At 38.2% G+C, this 18058-nt stretch overlaps 1 protein-coding gene across 2 annotated transcripts in view; it reads right to left on the minus strand.

Moving 5' to 3' along the window:
- Apc (adenomatous polyposis coli) overlaps positions 1 to 18058 on the minus strand; it is a 97376-nt gene that overhangs the window by 78861 nt on the left and 457 nt on the right. The gene's annotated exons all lie outside the window — the stretch shown is intronic.

Consider the following 18058-nt stretch of genomic DNA (forward strand, 5'->3'; position numbering starts at 1 on the left):
CGCCTGCACTGCTGTTTCTCTTGAACATAAGACTATAATTGGTACATTTTGTTCAGTGTATGAATATAGATGATATAGTGATAAGTACAGTATTACTTTGTAAATTAGTAAGCAATTAACATAACAAAAGTTTTAATACAAGGCAATGTACTGTTAAAGAAACAAGTAGATCATTTCTAGTCAGGTAATCAAGAAAAGAGTTCAGAGAGAAAATAGTGACTTGTAAGATGTTCAGGAATTTCTTAAGTAGAGATTTCAATTTTGTCTGCTAGATTAAGAAACTTAAACTCCACTCTATGTGAAGAAAAAAAGTAAGTATTTCAAATAAGAATATATGATGAGAGAAAGACCTGAAAAAATTCACAGGACCAGTATCTAGTTCTTAGGAAAGAGGAACAATAATCAGAATGATCCGAATTGTATTCTTGTCATTACCAATTTATAGCTAAACATAAGGGGCCAAAGTATTTTCAATTGAAAAATGTGCTTCTCCTGTAATCAAACCGAAATATATACTCTACAATTTTTATTTGACTTAGTATTATTTGGGAAAAGTCAACAAGTTATTCATTACTCTTGTTATTAATACAAACTCAATTAATAAAATATTCAAATTTTGTATATATCCAAGAAAACCCATTTTTCCCCCTTAAATTCTTTTTTTTTTTTTAGTTATGGGGCTTCAATTCAGGGCCTGAGTGCTGTCCCCAAGCTTTTTTTTAGGCTCAAGGCTAGCACTCTCTCTCTTTGAGCCACAGCACCACTTCCTCCTATAAGCTAACAATGTCTTAGCCTGGTAAAACTCCAGTTTTAGGAAGTATAATATTTATTTTTGTGAACATACTGTACAGAGGGGTTATAATTACATGGGCAAGATAATGCGTACATTTCTTATCAAGCATTGCAGCCTCCTCCTTTGTTTACCCTTCACATCCCTTCCCAACCCCCCTCCCTCCACCCCCCACCCAACGTTGTAAAGCTCGTTTTCGTTTTCGACATGACAACTTGTACTTCTCATTGTTGCTACAGGTCCACCTGTATCCTTAAACGACTTGTTTTTCCCCATCTCCTCCACAAGTTATACTGACATCAAATATAGTGAAAGCAGGGGTTATACTGTGGGGGAGGGAAGAGATAATCTTATAAACGCGTTAGAAACAAATGCATGAAAGAAAAAAACATTAAAATACATATCTAAGGGTTCATTTTCCTAACATCACATTATCTGACCTTTTCCGCTTGACTCATACATATACTAGATATTGCAAATAAGGGAAACCATGGGACCTATGTTTCTTTGGGCCTGGCTTACTTCACTTAATATAATTTTTTCCAAGTTTTTAGGAAGTATAATATTTTAAAGTATCACTTCTCGGGCAGAAAAATTCTGATTAATTTTATAAATTAAAAACTTAAAGCAAGATTTTATGTTTGCCTGTATTTTATTCCAAAAATGAAAATCTTTCCAAGCCAGGTACTGGTATTCACACTTATAATTCTAGTTACTCTGGAGGCTGAGATCTGAGCGCTGCGGTTTGAAGCCAGCCCCCACAGGAAAGTTTGTGAGACTTTTATCTTTAATTAACCACCAGAAAACTGGAAGTGGCACTGTGGCTCAAAGTAGTAGAGCCCTAGCTTTGAGCAAAAGAGCTCATAGTCCAGGCCGGAGTTCAAGCCTCATGATAGACCAAACAAACAAACAAAAAACAACAACCATTAAAAAAAAAACCACAATCTTTCCTCTGGGAATAGATGACTGAAATTGTTATTACTCTAATGTTTAAAATATCATAAAATACCTACATTATATCAGATATCAGTTGATAACAAATGAATTAGCTCTTGGAATACAGCAGAAATGATAAAGAACTCAATTTTAATTGATATGTAAACCCAAAATTTGGTCTACATAAAAGAATATAGTACCTAACAATGTTATTTATCAAAACTTTAGTAAAAAAATGTTTATTTTCATACTAATATTCCCAATTCTTACCTAGAAAGAAAAACAAATTCTTTAATACCCTATAGATCAACTGCAGATGTTATTACCTGATACTAACCCATTTTCTTCCTTTTGAGTCTCTTTTCTTCCTTTGGCTTTATGCTAGATTTTAAACATCTAAGGCCAACCACAGAATATAAAATTATTTTATGTCTGGATATCTGAAGATGTTTGTTATTATAGACTAAATAATTCAAATTTCCTATTAAGGAATTTTGTCCATTAAATAAGAAACCTCTGGGTCACATGGACTACCTTAGGGACTAGGAGGCAAAGTAACCTAAGCAATAATTCAATATTGAATATTTAAAATTACATTGAGAGAGAAGAGAAAGAAAGAAAAATCAAGACAATCTAATAAATGTATTGACTTTTTCACAGTATAGATGATGATGATTGAATTCTTTTGTTACTAAACCCAACATCTTTTGACTACTAAGCATGTGCTTTACCACTGTTACATCCCAACCCAGTACTCCAAGTACTCCAAGACAGGGTAGAATTATCTGTATCTCCTAGCTTTTTTTGTGTGTGCTGGTACTCGGACTTAAACTGTGGATTTTGAGCTCTCATGAGGCTTTTTCTGCTCTGCTCTACTATCTGCCTCAAGTCTGGTCTTCTGACTGGTTAACTGGAGGTAAGAGTCTCAAGGACTTTTCTGCTTTATCTGGCTTTGAAGTGGAACCCGTAGATCTCAGCCTCCTGACTAGCTAGGATTATAGGCATGAGCCATCAATACCTGCTATCACACTGCTCTTATAGAAGAAAAAAAAAACTTTATTAAAGTGTCATTTCATATTCAAATGCATTTCCCAATTGATTCTATCAAGAAGCATCCTGATCTTGAAAGTTTTATACTTCATAAAACATGATAAAAGACCTTTTCTCAATCTGATGGTCGTTAATTAAAACTAGGTTTGCTAAATAAATACTTAGGATTTCACAGAAAAAGGGATGTTTTGCTATATCTTATAATAAGAAACAATTTTTTTTTTTAAAGAAAATGGGTAGCTGGGGGGAGACTGATGGAAGGGGTGACACTGATCAAGATGCATTATACTCATATACAAAGGAAACAAACTTTTTTTTTTCCTAGTTGTGGGGCTTTAACTCTGGGCCTGGGCATTATCCCTCAGCTCTTCAGCTCACGGTTAGTGCTCTACCACTTGAGCCATAGCACCACTTCTGGCCTTTTCTGTTTATGTGGTGCTGAGGAATTGAACCCAGGGCTTCATGCCTGTCAGACAAGCACTCTAGCACTAAGCCACATTCCTAGACACGCCCCCCTTTTTTTACAACCACTTAGGATAATAATAAATGAAAGAGAGAGAGAGAAAGGGGGGAAGGGAGGGACAGGCGGGACAAGCTCATATGTGGTGATGACAACTTGGTTAGACTTGATAACTATTTTGTAAAAACAATCTATATAAAATCTTTTTGGCCTGGAAGCTAGTATTTTCTTGCTCATTTTGAAACAGTTTTCTTTTTTCCTTTCTAATACTATGCTGGTATTAAGAACAATGATGTGTAAACACTTTTCAAAATACTCAGGAAACCTGGTTTCCATTGAGAAGTAGAATTGAGAGGTACTTTTTTTACTGTTTAAATCTTTATTGCTGAGATGTGGGAGACGCTATGTCGAAAAACGAACTTTGCAATTTAGGCGAGGGATGGATTGTGGAGATGGAAGGGATGCTAGGGGAAAAATAAAGAAGGAGGAGGCAACAATGCTTGATAAGAAATGTACTCATTACCTTGTTCATGTGATTGTAACCCTTCTGTACAGTATTTTCACAATAAAAAAATTTTAAAAATTCTTTGTTGCCTAGATGGTGCTATTTTTCCATTAACAACACAGAGCTATGAAATAAGTAAGTTATGAAATAAGTCTTATACTATTACTTAGAAAATGAAAAGAAAATCCATAATTATAAGCTACTGGAAAAAACCCTAAAAGGTAAAAATCCAGTTCTTAGCATAAGCAAGGTCCTTTATGATTTGGTCCTTCCTGAGCCACACCTCCACCCTATCAGCTATTTCATTTATCATACACTTGAGATTACATATTTGTCTTTCTCACTAACCTACTTGAGATCAAGACTCCTGTAATGTCATCTTAATATTATCAACAGTATTCCATCCAGTCTTCTGTCTGATCCATAGAAATTCAAATACTATGAAGCGTCTCCCTCAATGCTTCAATACAAATCAAATACTAACTCAACTATGTCTATTTTTCTTCATTAGATTGTGAGCTCCTGAACAAGCAATTCTTCCTTCATTTTTGTAAACTACCAGCACTGTTTCAAGTATCTAGTAGAAATTAAGTATTTGGTGAGCAGGAGAATACACCTTAAAAAAATTAAAAAAAAAAAACCTCTTTGTAAAACTACTTTATAATACTAAAAAATTTAAAACCAGACGCTTGGTGGCTCACGCCTGTAATCCTAGCTACTCAGGAGGCTGAGATCTGAAGATCGTGGTTCAAAGCCAGACCGGGCAGGAGAGACGGTGAGACTCCTATCTCCAATAAACCACCAGAAAACCGGAAGTGGCGCTGTAGCTTAAGTGGTAGAGCGCTCGCTTTGAGCTGAAGAGCTGAGGGACATCGCCCAGGCCCAGAGTTCAAGCCCCACGACTGAAAAAAAAAAAAAAAAAAGAAAAGAAATTCTTTGAGACTCATATCTCCAATTAACCAGCCCTGTGTCCCCCACCCCCAAAAAAGCCAGAAGTGTGTATGTGTGGCTCAATAGACCTAAGTGATAAAGCTAAGGGGATAAGCACCCAGGCCCTGAGTTCAAGCCCCAATACTGGCACATACACACACACACACACACACACACACACACGCATGCACGATGGACGCATGCACACACACATATAAAATAAAACAAAGAGAATAACTTACCCATTTCCTTTTTATTTTTCCATCTTTATTAATAAGACCAGTAATTCTAAAAAGATTTTGTGCTAAAGATTAAGAATAGGGAGTTATTAAAAAAAATTCTCCAGACAGTTCCTTATTCCCTGACTTCAGTCTTTACTTCCTTCCCTTCTTTTCTTTCCATACTCTTCCTTTCCCTTCCCTCATCTTCCCACATTACTAGGATTTAAATCAGAGCCTCATACTTGCTAGGCTGGCACTCCACCACATAAACCAGACACCATGCTTTTTTTGCTATAATTATTATTATTTTTTTTTTTGTCGGTCGTGGGGCTTGAACTCTGGGCCTGGGCACTGTCCCTCAGCTCTTCAGCTCAAGGCAAGCGCTCTACCACTTGAGCTACAGCGCTACTTCCGGTTTTCTGGTGGTTTATTGGAGATAGGAGTCTCACGGTCTTTCCTGCCCGGGCTGGCTTTGAACCGCGATCCTCAGATCTCAGCCTCCTGAATAGCTAGGATTATAGGCGTGAGCCACCAGCGCCCGGCTGCTATAATTATTTTTACATAAAGTCTTATATATTTTTTCACAGGGCTGGCCTTTGACTCTAATCCTGCTTATGCTAGGCTGGCACTCCACCACATAAACCAGACACCATGCTTTTTTTGCTATAATTATTTTTACATAAAGTCTTATATATTTTTTCACAGGGCTGGCCTTTGACTCTAATCCTGCTTATGCTTCCCCCGTATGACTGGGATTATAGGCACGTATCACAATGCTTTGTATATTTGCTGAGCTGCAAGAGATCTCACTAACTTTTTTGCCCAGGCTGACCTTGAACTGTGATCATCCTGATTTCTGTCTCATAAGTAGGTAAGATAACAAGACTGAGTTACCAAGCCCAGCACTTTTTCATTTAATTCTATTCTTATTTCAGATCACTAAGTCCTTTACCCCTACAAAATCAGAGCCTTTTCTATAGCTTAGAAATAGAGAAATCCTGCTGGGCGCTGATGGCTCACGCCTGTAATACTAGCTACTCCAGAGGCTGAGATCTGAGGATCATGGTTCAAAACCAGCAGGGGCAGAAAAGTCCATGAGACTCATCTTCAATAAACCACTCAGAAAACCGGAAGTGGCTCTATGGCTCAAGTGGTAGAGTGCTTAGGGACACTGTCCAGGCCCAGAGTTCAAGCCCCATTACTGACCAAAAAAAAAAAAAAAATAGTAAGTAGAAAAATTCCACTTTAAAAGAAGAAGAGAAATGCTTACTCTATCAGGGGTAGGAGACCTTTTCTCTGCCAAGAGCCCTTTAAATATTTGTAACATTATTTGCAGGCCATAAAAAAATTATCAGTTCAGGTAGATAGCCCACAGATAGGAATGAGAGGCATATGTGCCTGTCCTGTCATGTATCAAATGATTTCTCAGGTTTTATATGGGGATGGGGAACAGAAAGTTCCCCATTCTGATTCTAGGGAAACAAGGAGAGAAAATGCTCCCAACATCACAAGCCAAACCCAAAGATCAATACATTTTTTTCTGGAAATAGTGCTACTCTATCTTAAACATAGCAGTTAATCCTACATATCAATTAAATGAAGAGAATCATTACAATCAACATAATTGTGTGTGTGTGTGTGTGTGTGTGTGTGTGTGTATGTGTATGTGTGTGGTTCTTTTGCCAATCCTGGGGCTTGAACTCAGGGCCTGGGCACTGTCCCTGAACTTCTTTTGCCCAAGGCTAGCACTCTACCACTTGAGCCACAGCACCACTTCCGGCCTTTTCTGTTTATGTGGTACTGAGGAATGGAACCCAGGGCTTCATGCATGCTAAGCAAGCACTCTACCACTAAGCCACATTCTCAGCCCACCCATATCAGATGTTCAAATATTCAATTCCTCCTCTTCCACTCCATATTTTGTTCTTTCCCAAAAGAAAACCTGAATTTCACAACAGGTTTGATACAGTGCTTAATGCTACTAACTACATGGTGCTAATTTAGTACTTAATAAGATAATACAGAAATTTATGTAACTTATAAAACAGCATACTTTAGTACTACTGTACTGTTAATCCAACCAACATCCTTATAACTTCATAAACTATTCAATGAATATACCTATTTATCTTATTTGAAATCTGATAACACTGTCTCAAGAGGAGATTTTCTCTTGTATACACGTACTTTAGTCAAGGAGACTAGAATAGAGGAATGTTTGAAAGTGTCTAAGAGAAGGAATATATGTGTTCCTTGATTCCAGTTACCACTTAAAAAAAAAAGCCATGCCAGTACTGGGACTTGAACTCAATGCCTGGCACTCTTGTTTTTCTATACAAGGTTAGTGGTCTACCAATTGAGCCACATCTCCATTTCTGGCTTTTTGCTAGTAAACTGGAGATGAGAATCTCTTCAATTTGTCTGCCCAGGCTGGCTTTTTTTTTTTTTGTCAGTCATGGGCCTGAACTCTGGGCTTGGGTGCTATCCCTCAGCTCTTCAGCTCAAGGATAGTGCTCTACCACTTGAGCCACAGCGCCACTTCTGGCTTTTTCTGCTATGTAGTGCTAAGGGCCTCATGCATGCAAGGCAAGCACTCTACCACTGAGCCACTTTCCCAGCCCCAGGCTGGCTTCTTAAACTACACTAAGCCATTTCTACTACTTCCTTAAACACCCAAGATTTTTTTCTCCAGTGCCAGGGACTGAATCTACCAGTGAGCTACTTCCTAGCCCCCTCCTAAGCTCTTCTGACAGGTTAATTCAGTTATGTACCCTCTATTCCCTCAGCACTTTCCTCCATTCTTTTTTTTTTTTTTTTTGTCGGTCATGGGTCTTGAACGTTGGGCTTGGATGCTGTCCCTGTGCTCTTCAGCTCAAGGCTAGCGCTCCACCACTTGAGCCACAGCGCCACTTCCAGCTTTTTTCTTTTTGCTTATGTGGTGCTGAGGAATAGAACCCAGGGCCTCTGGCATGCAAGGCAAGCGTTCTACCACTGAGCCACCCGCCCAGCCCCCTTTTTGTACTTTTCATACTTTTACCAACACCACTGCCCAAACACAGGAGAATGTGTACTAATGTAAAGGCAATCATAGCTTAGTTTGCCTAGAATTTTTATCTGTATGTTTGACCACCAAAAGACTTAATTCAGAAAACAAATTATAAGTAGAACATTTAATATACATGTAAGATTTAAAAATTATATTTTGTCCATGAAATGTTAAAAAAAACCCTGTAACCTACATAGCACAGAGTCCTAACATTAATTAATGAAAATAAAATCAGACTTCCAACAAAAACATGTTCTTTCTCAGCTCAGTGCCAAGTTCAGTGCTCACACCTGTAATAGCAGAGCTCCATCTCAACCAATAAAAAGCAGGGCCTAACAAAAAGACCCAGCTTTTTCTAAGTAGGAAGAGTGCAGTTCAGGACTGCCTGGGGATAAACACAAGACCCTATTAGAAAATAACTAAAGCAAAGAGGACTGAGAGTGAGCTTAAGTAGCAAAGAGCCTGCCTAGTTAAGTGCAAGGCCCTGAGTTCAACTACAAAAAAAGCTTGCTTACATGAAAGGCAATGCCTGCAGGTGCTCTATTGAGCTGGGCCTCCATCTTCGCTACATCATAAATATTTTTAGCTTCTCCAATTAGTATGTCCTCTGCCTCCTTCCTTGGGGCTTTGAAAATAATAGGATCTCATTTGGTAAATAATACATGTTAAAGTATTTTAAAACAACATAACTTAATTGCTTAACCTCCCAGGTAAATAATTTATGCCATAAAAGAAACACTACTACAAAGGAAAAAACTAATGCAGATATGTTAGTCTTCCTTGAACAATCAAAGGAAATTTTTGGACTTCTACTTGTAAAAACAGCAAGTCAGGTGATTATAATTAACTATCTTTCTGATGATAATTTAAAAGTCTAGGTAAAATACTAAAATAATCTTGAAAGGACCAAAAAACTGACAACAAATGAGAAATTAATAACCAGCTCAAATCCACTGTAAGTCAGGAAACAACTTTTGTGAATTTTTGCCTTTTGAATTTATCAATGAAAAGCAAGTATTTACAATATTTGTTTCCTGCACTGAAAGACTTTAAGAGTCCCACCACCATTACAGGTGAGGACTATAATGAAAACAATGTTAGGTTTTGGGCTAAGATTAAGAATACAAAGAAACAAGAAAAATTGGCATGTAACACACACACACACACACATCTAAACAAATCAAATCATCTCTACATTATTTATAATTCTTAATAATATCATACCTTATAAGTAATGTTATGTAAATAGTTGTTATACTGTCTTCTGTCAGTTTACTAAAATACTGACAGTCTAAAAGAGTAATGACAATAAGGGAGGAGAGTAATAAAAATGCACGATATAAAGCCAGAGTAAACAGAACTAGATGTACCATATGGGAAAGGATAAAGCTACCAATTAACATTAGACTTTATATGAAGATAAAAAAGGCCACAGCGTCTAAATGAGGACAAAAATCTGATTGATGAAATAGCCCATTAATCTAAATGCTAAAAAGGTGGAAAAACTAACAGACAATGCAAATATATAGTATATAATATGTGAAATTTAAACTCAACTACATCATGGAAGAGACCTATCTAAAACATCAGAATAAAGAAAGATTGGAGAGGTACAAGAGTAGAAAAATATATACATACACAAAAAAAAATACATACCATGCTTGAGTTACACTAATCCTAGTTAAACTAGACTCTAGTGCAAAAGGCATTACCAGATTTAGAAAGAATAATGACATTAAGTCACTGACAAGATTCAAGTATTATGTAATTCTGTGCAACTACAAGCAATGCCTCTAATATCTATAAAGTAAAATTTGGGAGAATTACAAGGGAAATGAAATCCTTACAAGGGGAAATGAAATCAAAATAAAGTATCTCAAAATACTCTTCCCTAGATTAAGAGACATGCCCTGATGAAAAAAATACAAAACATTACATGCAATGGTTACTGAAGGGGGGAAAAAAGGTACAGCTAGCTTTCTGTATTCATGGATTCTGCTCCCATGGATCAAAAATATATGAAAAAATTATGTCTGTACTGAATTTGCATAATATCTTTCCTTGTTACTATTCCCTAAATATAGTGTAACAACTACTTACATAACATTAACCTATAAGGTATTATATATTCAGTATCACATTAGGTATTACAAGTAATCTAGAGATAACTTTAAAAAAAGTATGTAGCTGATATGCCTAAGTTGTATGTCAATACTATACCATTTTATATAGGAATTTGAGCATGGGAACCAATTCCTATGGATACTTAGCAAGGACTTCATTGAACTGAGGCAATAACACAGAGACTAAAGCCTGAAAAAACAAACCTTTGAAAAAGAGTACATTCTTGGATTATACTGTAATTATGTTATATGAGAAAAGAGTCTTTTCTATCAAAGTAGTTTGCTTCCTTTCCATTAATCCTGAGAGAATTGTTTTTTGAAGGGGTCCTGCTTTGGCCAGGTGGCTTGGCCCTTGTTAATTACATTTTAGTTACATACATCTTATTCCCCAGAGCTCTAACACATCCTGTTAGAAGTTCCTTTTAATCATTTAATCATTTAATTAACATGCTGTTAATTAAGGCATTTCCTTTTGCAGATTGTGATCCTGAGCTAGGCTAATGGAGCAGAGCTTGCTAGGTTAGGAATAAAAAGGGAGCAGCCTGCCAGCGCTGTGTGTTTGCTAGTCAGATTTTTGGCCACTGGCACACTCTTTTGCAGAAGTAAACTTTGTCTTGCTGAGTTTCTTTCCAGTTAGTGTCTTTATTCCTATGTGACACCAACCTATTTCTAGCATAACTTAAAAACTAAGTAACAGAAAATCATTGTTTGTTTAGAAATGAAAAATACAGTATTTCCAAATAACTCAAAAGTCAAGGAAAAAACCACAATGAAAACTGAAAAACATTTTAAAGTGAATTATGAAAATAAGTACATTTAAGGGTTTTTTTGTGGTAAGGCTGGAATCCACGATCTTACACCATGAGATATACCTTCAATCCCCAAAAATATCTGTTACATGAATAACATTTGCCTTTTGTTAATTGAGAAAACAGTTAGCTCTCTTTCTATATATACACAGGGTTAATATCCTTGGATTTAAAATATTTGGAGGAAAAATTGCATCTATACAGAACATCTACTGCTCTTTTTCTTGCCATTACCACCTAATACAGCTTAGTAACTATTTACATTGTATTAGGTACACATGGAATACCTCTTATCCACATGCTTTAAAGTATCTCAGATTTTGGATTTTAGAGTACTTACACATTCATGAAACACCTTAGGGAATGGGATCCAAGTCTAAACATGAAACTCAGTTATATACTGAGTTACATATATGAACAGGCCAAAGGTTATTTTATACAATATTTTTAGTGTACCACATTTTACCTGTGATACATGAGGTCAGATATAGAATTCTACTGTTGGTGTCAGGCTGATATGCAAAAAAATTTCAAATTTTAGAGCATGTGATCTCAGATATTCAAATCAGAGATGCTTAACAAGTATGCTTTAGGTAATTTTAAATCATCTAGAGATGATTTAAAATATGGGATGATGTACATAGGTTGTTTGCAAATTCTATACCACTTTATATGAGACTTTAGCATCCATGGAACAGTCTAGGAACAAATCCCTCTAGACACCAGAGGAGGACAAAACCTCTACTAGAATTCAGAAAAGCTGTCAAATAAATTCATACTCTATTAACCACAAGAAAATCACATTCACTCTTAGGGGTGCCATGTACTTATTAATTCAGGGTTCAGTAACAACTTCTGAAGGAATGAGGGAATTCTGTTTCTTTGCTCTCCTACAACCTTCTTTTCTGTGTTATGCAGAAAATCATTAATTCTTTCCACTAAGTGGCAATACCACTAATATTCTAGACAATGGACTCTAAGAGCAAAAAGGTGATTAAGGCAAGGTACAGAAATGCATGAGACATAGACAATACCTACAAAGTCTGATATATCTATCTATCTATCTATAGATAGATAGATAGATATACATATGTAAAATTGTAGCATGATAGAAGAGCTTATCAGGTTTTTAGGGATAGTGTTTAAGGAAAGTTTGTGCATTGTTTGCACTCAACAAACACTAACAAAATCAAGTAAAAGAGATTTACTTTACTTTGAAAGTGAAAGAGTTAATGAAAGCCTAAAACTGCTACAGGAATTTGCTACCATGAAGTAGACTAGCCCAAAAATAAAACCAAAACAAAGGAGTGCCAGAACAGAACAAATCTCAGAGAAATTCAGCCAAGTTCTTGATGGTTTCCTATAAGCTGCTGGATGATGCCTTAGCTTAAAGTTTAACTACAAGATCTAATCGTTCCCTTTATTTGTGAAGCTAGATTGAATTTAATTTTCTGTCACTTAAAATAGAAGAGTGCAGTTGGGCACCAGCAGCTCACACCTGAAATCCTAGATACTCAGGAGGCTGAGATCTGAAGATAGCAGTTTGAAGCCAACCCTAGTAGTAAAGTTCCTGAGACTCTCATCTCCAACTGACCACTAAAAAGCCAGAAGTGGAGCTATAGCTCAGCTTCTGTGGTGGAGTGCTGGCCTGGGAGTACAAAAGCCCCAACAAGAGTAAGAATAATGTAGATGAATCTCAGCAAATAATTCCAAAAGGCAAAACATTCACCTATTTCAATATGTAGATATGTAGCTGGATCTAGGAAGGAACAATTGTTGGTCCTGTAAGACTATTTCAAATAGCAAATCTGACCTCTACTCACTGTTAGTGGGACCTGACAGTTTCTGTGACACCAAAATGTCCCCATGATTTCCAAATGTCTTACCCATAAGGGAACCACAATCTATTTTTATAATAATTGTTATATATGTGTTTCTTACTCCACTGGGTATGCTTAAAGGTATTTAATATCAATCTTAAGTCTGGTACTGGTGGTTCTTGTCTGTAATATTAGCTATCTGGAAGATGGAAATTGAGAGGATTGAGAGAAAAGGTCCATGAAGCTCCATTTCAATCAATAGTTCAGCATAATGAGATGTTCTTGTCATCCTAGCTATGAAGACGACTAAGTTCCAGGTCAGCCAGGGGTAGATGTTAAGATACCATCTTAACATAAAACTTGAGTATGGCCGGGCGCTGGTGGCTCACACCTGTAATCCTAGGTACTCAGAAGGCTGAGATCTGAGCATCACGGTTCAAAACCAGCCTGGGCAGGAAAGTCCGTGAGACTCTTATCTCCAATAAAAACCACTAGAAAACCGGAAGTGTTGCTGTGGCTCAAGTTGTAAAGCACTCACCTTGAGCTGAAGAGCACAGGGACAGCGCCCAAGCCCAGAGTTCAAGCTCCAGGATCAAACAAAACAAAACAAAACAAAACAAAACAAAACTTGGGTATGATAGTTTGTTTCTGTTATCCCAGCCACTGTGCAAAGCATAAATAAGAAGGTCAAGGTCTGGGCTGGACCAGGCAAAAAGCAAAACCCTACCTCAAAAATAATGGGCAAAAAGGGCTGTTGGTATGGCTCAAAGGTCAAAGTAACTGCCTAGCAATCACAAAGCTGAGAGCCCAGTACTAATAAATAAGTAAATAAATACGTACATCAACTCTTGGGTAAACAATGCTTTAAGTTTATTACTACTGTTAGGACACTCATTTATTTAAATTTTCTTCTCCATGTAATACTATAGAGTTACTTCACAGAAAATGTTTTGTTATTTTTCCCTCAGTCATCTGCCTACCTGCTTCCTTTACTTAAAAACCACATTAGTTTTCCTGCTTTCTTGCAACTAGCGCATGGGTGTAGTAGGATGTGCATCTGCACCTTCTCTGGAAGATTTATTTGGCTAATCAAAAGATGAGAAGGGCTGGAAAGGTGACTCAGTGGTACAATGCTTGCCTTGCATGCACGAGGCCCTGGGTTCGATTCCTCAGCACTACGTAAGCAGAAAAAGCTGGAAGTGGTGCTGTGGCTCAAGTGATAGAGTACTAGCCTTGAACTGAAGAGCTGAGGGACAGTGTCCAGGCCCAGAATTCAGGCCCCACAACCAACTAAATAAATAAATAAGAAGGCAAACTTCCACTTGGCAATGTGATGCCTGGGCAGAAAGCTGCAACCCTTATGTGACAAGTCTTAAGTGTAAAGATCAGCATACCAAGGAAGAGTGAAGCTTGAAGATGGAAAGCACCAGAATTCCTGATAATCCTCACTGTGCAGCTAAATTGACTACTCATGGAATCCTCCAATTTTGAATGTATTTTTATGTGAAATACTGGTTAAATCAATTAGTTTAGTACTGTGTAACTTGAAGCCTAATATATATTTAAGATGTGATAACTGAAGTGGAAGAAGAACCAAGATTACTGTAAGGCTTCAAGACTGAACAGCTGAAAGAAAGGTTATTTATAAAAGAGAAATCAGGAGGAAGAATACAAACATATAAACAGAGGAGGCTAAGGGATCCACATCAAACTCTTAACATGAGTTAAAACTAAAGCAGTACATTAAATAAAGACATAGAGCTAATAATGGAAGTGGGAAGTAGAGTTATAGAAATGAGAAACATCCATACTGAAATGAAGTACTTCATAAAGGAAAAAAAAAAGAGTATGACCACTAAGAAACAGTGAAAAGCACACAGGACCTTGAGGACACTGGTTACCTTCCCATTACCCATTTCACCTTGCCAACACTGTGCTGCAGTACTTATTCACTCCACAGGCTAGGCCAGTTTATAATCCTATACCTCTGGGCAAAGATACTGCTACTGACCTGGCAGTATGATCTTCTATGTTCAATGAGAGGAGAACTGAGGATTTTGAGACATTATTACGAAAGAAGTCTTCTCTCTCCCTTTGGCAGTACACGAAGGTGGCTGACTGCAATAAGAACATTGCTGGTGGGGCTGGGAAGGTGGCTCAGTGGTAGACCGGCTTGCCTTGCATGCATGAGGCCCTGGTTAGATTCCTCAGCACCACATAAGCCGGAAGTGGCGCTGTGGCTCAAGTGGTAGAGCACTAGCCTTGAGCTGAGGGACAGTGCCCAGGCCCAGAGTTCAGGCCCCACGACCGGACCCCCCCCCAAAAAAAAAAAAGAAAGAAAAGAACATTGCTGGTTGCTTCCTTCATTAGAAGGGAAGTCTGACCATGAAGCCCAAACAGGACAATGTTAAGAAAATAGCAGGACCTCAGCCCTGATAGCATGATCTTTGACTAAACCACAATTCCAGCCATCTCTATGTACTTGCTAATTACATGAACTAGTACACTAGTTGTGTTTACAATTGTTTGCAGCCTAGCTGATATAGGAAACTATGTTTATAGGGAAGAATAAAATTAAGACTGTAAAAACTGTGAAGAAAGCTTCAGAGACATAGGGAAATCAGGAAGTAAAATGAAGAACCTAGAAAATAAGTTATTTTATTATTATACAATCAAGTGTATTTACAAATAATTTGAGAAAATTAAACACAGAAAAGGCCATTGGATTTAATGATGAGGAAGTCATAGGTAATGTTTTTGTGCGAGCCAGTACTGTGCCTGCCAGGCTGGGTACTGTCCCTGAGCTTTTTTGCTCAAGGCTAGCATTCTACCACTTGAGACACAGCTCCACTTCCGGTCACAACACCCACCCCTCTTTGTTTAGTGATTACTTAGAGGTAAGAGTCTTTTGGAATTTCCTGGCCACCGTAACTTTTAAGACAGTAGTTTCCTTCGTAAAAATGTAAAGGAAGTCACTGATGAATTTATTAAGAACCACAATGTGCCAGATGACAGATCTGAGGATCAAAGCTTGAAAACTCTTATCTCCAATTAACCCACAAAAAAATAAAATGAAATAAAAAATAAAATAAGAAAGCCAGAAGTAGAGCTGTGTGGCTCAACGGGTAGAGTGCTAGCCTTGAGCACTCTGAACACCAGGTACCAGTGGCTCTCACAAGTAATCCTACCTACACTGGAGGCTGAGATCTGAGGACCACAGTTCAAAGACAGCCCAGGCAGAAAAGTCTGTGAGACAATCCCCAATTAACCACCAGAACATCAGAAGTGTACTGTTGCTCAAAGTGGTAGAACACTAGCCTTGCATGAAAAAGCTGAGGGGCAGAGTCCATGTCTTGAGTTCAAACCCCATGACTGACACACACAAAAATGCTCAGGAACAGTGCCCAAGCACTGAGTTCAAGCCACAGAACTGGCACAAAACAATAAAATGAACCACAATGTACAAAACACTTGAGTGGCCTTTTAACATGTATTCTTCAATATCAATTTTGTGAGAAAAGAATTACATCCTACTTTATAGATGCAGAATAGCCTCAGTAGGGTAATTAGTAAGTGGTTTTTAACAGACTTCAAAACCTAATTTGAAAACTTTAGCTGGCTCAAAGTGAATATTCTTCCTACTATACCAGGCTCCTGGGATGAACGAATTGAACTTTTAAAAGGGGAAAGAGGAAGAGATGGTCATGGATACATCTGGAGGAACTGCTTTCAAAAAGAAGCAAAGACGTTATTTCCTCTGACATATGAGTAAATAGGAGATAATATAGAGAAGAAGACTGGGAATTGGAGGGTGTACTTCCTCAGATGGACATTTTTCTTACCATTGACTGAAGCTCAGCAACCCAAACTTTCCTGTCTCTTCAAACTGAAATCAGATAACTGATAACACAAGAGCTAAAAATACTAGCTTTGGTTGTAGATTAATGAAGGCTACTAAGTACAAAAATAAAATGAAAATATTTACTTTTGTCTTTTTTTTTTTTTTTTGGTCCGTTGTGGAGCCTGAACTCTGGGCCTGGGCGCTGTCCCTCAGCTCTACAGCTCAAGGCTAGCACTCTAACACTTGGGCCACAGCGTCACTTCCGCGTTTTTCTGCTTATGTGGTGCTGAGGAATGGAGCTGAGGAATGGAACCTAGGGCCTCATTCATGCAAGGCAAGCACTGGAGCTACCACTGAGCCACTTTCCCAGCCCCAATATTTCTTCTCTGAAACCAAACAATGCTATCTCTAAACAGTATCAGCTATGTTTTTAGACCAATTTCTGTAATTTTGGTGCTCCTGAGACATATCCAACTAAACAGTGACAATTACCCAAGGCAACTTCCTCAGGAAGTTGTACCTTTTTGTTGTTGGCTGTTGTTTGCTGTGCTAGGATCCAACCTATGGTCCAGCACATGTAAGCAAGTGCTCTACCAGGGAAGTTCCATGCCCAGCCCTTTAATTCTTCAGTCTGCACTTAGAAACTTTTGGCATGGTACTACTTTATCCCACTTTTTGTATCAATAACTGATTACACGGAAGGAAAGAGGGCTGAGACAGGTACAAACCTACAGCTTATAAAAAATGTCAAATACTATATATAAAAATTGTTACACACTGCCATCATTGAGAATACAAGAAATCTGAGAAGTCCTAACCTTAAAAAGGTTTTCTCCACTTTCGTCCTTTCTAAACAAAACAAAGGGCTTGTACAACACGGGATTTTAAAGCTTCGGTGTGCTATTTATGCTACCCTTGAATAAAAGAATGAACCACTTGTCCTTTCTCGTGTCGTTACGTGATTATGTTACATGTATGTAGTCTTTTGGGGGGGGGGAGGAACATAATAAATACACTTCCCGATTCTCTCACTGGACCTATAACGCTTACATCTCCGCCTCGAAAGCTCAGAAAGAGATGAAAGATTTAACAATCATGGGTCCCAACCAACACTGTATCTCCATTCTGCAGGAGTTCTCAAAGACTCAGATTCTCCATCCCAATCTCCTGAGGATTTGATTCTCCCCTCCAGGTGAACTCAATCCACATGCCGGACTGTCTGTCGGGTAATCTCCTCAGCTAGGGAAAACTAGCCGAAAAACTTTCAAAATGTACCCCCCTCCCCCCAAAAAAGAGAGAAATGCAAGGAAGCAAGAAGCCCGAAACCAGGAAGATGAGGCAGCGACCACAAACACATGAAGGGGCGGAGGACCCACCCACCTCAGGCGAATGGAGAATGGTTTGCAAAGGTGAAGCTTCCTGGGAAGGCGGCGGGGAGGTGCGGGCGGCGTCACGACCCCTACCTGCCCGGGGGAGAATGGCGGGATGACTGGAGGCCGGGGAGGGGGACGCGGGCCTGAGAGGGGG

Source organism: Dipodomys ordii, unplaced genomic scaffold (assembly GCF_000151885.1).
Source record: "Dipodomys ordii isolate 6190 unplaced genomic scaffold, Dord_2.0 Scaffold50, whole genome shotgun sequence".
Classification (NCBI taxonomy): domain Eukaryota; kingdom Metazoa; phylum Chordata; class Mammalia; order Rodentia; family Heteromyidae; genus Dipodomys; species Dipodomys ordii.